The sequence below is a fragment of the Stomoxys calcitrans genome, chromosome 3 (assembly GCF_963082655.1).
Source record: "Stomoxys calcitrans chromosome 3, idStoCalc2.1, whole genome shotgun sequence".
In the NCBI taxonomy this organism is placed as follows: domain Eukaryota; kingdom Metazoa; phylum Arthropoda; class Insecta; order Diptera; family Muscidae; genus Stomoxys; species Stomoxys calcitrans.
The window spans coordinates 192,741,209-192,743,354 of NC_081554.1; positions in this window are offsets into that span (position 1 = coordinate 192,741,209).

A 2,146-nucleotide genomic window follows, 5' to 3' on the forward strand; every position below is an offset into this window, starting at 1 on the left:
TAAGGTATGTTGCGTAAATATGGCTATAGTGTGTCATGTGCAATTAGGACAACAAAAACAAAATTTGGGAAATTCGACTTTTTTGAAAAATTGACTTTTTTATTGCCGGTTCCATAAAATGGAATAGAATAGAGATATTTCCATGATTCTTTTTGTGTTTTGTAGAAGAAGTGTTACCAAATAAAAGTTTATTTAACATCTTTGCAATAAAATGTGACGTAATACTTGTTTTTTAGCAATGAATATAGCACTACTTGAAAATTGACTTTTTTCAGTATTTTGATCGCTACGATCTCATTTATGGCTAGGATATGGCGAGACATACCTTAAAATGTTGGGAACATTTTAAGCTTTCATTTAAGTTCAAAAAAAGCGAAAAAATCCCCGTGGAACTTTTTTTCCAGTGAGAAACTTTTGAAGTTTAGTAAAAAAATTGGCCATTTTGGTCTTAAGATAACGGTGTTGTTTGATATCGAAATTAGCCAAATTAGCACTTAAAACTTTTCTTAATACCTCGACTTTGTGAAAATGGAAAGAAATGATAATGCTTTGACGGCCAAAGTTTGCGAAAACTTAAAGGAAATGGGAGTATCTTTTTTGAAAAATTTTGCAATTTTTTGACAAAAAAAATATTTTTCATATTGAAAACGATGCCATTTTTAAACCGCCAAAGATATTCACGTGATTCCTTTTGTATTTTATGCACACATATGCTGGCATAATTTGTGTGAAGTATGAAGTTTATAGCTTTAAAATTGACGGAGTTATTTAAAAAACACTGAAAAAAACCAAGGCCAAATTTTCATATTTTAAAATTAAACAATTCATAACTCCTTAACAGTACACGATGGCATGGTACTTTATGCATAAGTTTTTTAGATCTTGTCAAGCTCTTTCTCTCCTAAATCATGTAAATCGGTTGAGTAGATCAAAAGTTATGGCCCCCAGAAGCTTGGAGAAGTCAAAAGTGGTCAACTTTGACACCCTGTAGCTCACCCTGTATTAAAGATATGGACCAACAACAGCACTTTTCTGAAAGCCTATGTCCTCCTCTACAAATGTCTAGAACATTTTGTATGGCTAAAATCAACAGATAAAAAGTTGTAGACTTATTTCCAATTTTTTTGCCATTTGGCCCACTGTGCGATCCTCGTTAAGCTGCTGTAGGTGAGCAAGCTCGTTCCGTTGCAAAGAACCATCGCCGCGAGAACAGGGTGGCCATTGGCTATTTGAAGGCGCCAATAACTCGCCTTGTCATATCGAGCATAATCGGCATTCAGTATTTGTGCAAGAGCCAGTGCGGCCGGCCCGGGAGAGACACTCTGCTCGATACCGCTGATTGTCCTCGACATCCATTGCAGCTACTCCGTATGGAGCATTCCGCTATCCGCAACCTGTGGACACGCCCGGTAGCTCGCAGCTAAGCTTCGCGTGACAGCACTGAACACCACACAGATCGAACCTCATTGTTGCAGTCTGTGTGGTGTTCACAGCTATCCCGGGACGATTTTTTTTTTTGGTTAGCTTCTCCAAGCCTTTGCCTTCCTTTAATTGTTTTAATCTGGATTCCTGGCAATATGAATATATCTCTTGGAACTATTTGGCATCTCTAGCTCTGAGTTAGGTATTAAGAAGACAAAACTGATTCTTTGAAAGATTTCCTAACTAACCTAAGTATGTATTGAGATGGGCATCAAGATTTCCACACAATTCCCTGGCCGCCAATATTAACTGTGGCATATTGATGATGAGCATTTAACAGAAAATATTGATACCAGATAAGCCGACAAGAAGCAAGGAATTAGTTTCTCAAAATGAAACAAAAAGAAATGCATGCAAAAGCTTAGTGGCATTTATGTAATTCTCAACTCCTTAACCCCTGACCTTATGGGCCTTCTGTGTCAAGCAATAAACAATAATAATAATAAAAAAAAATATTCTTTTCGAGGAAACTCTAATACCTTGAAGTTTTCATAATTGTCTACTATGACCATTTTTAGGCCCCTTTGCGATTTTTTTATGATGGCTTCCAGCCATTGGCTAATGTTGCTGCTTGGCAATGGGCTCTAATCTTAATTACTTTTGTTTAATTACTTTAAAGTTGTATGGCCTAGGCTCAGCGTAGAATGTTGCTCTCCTCAACTTA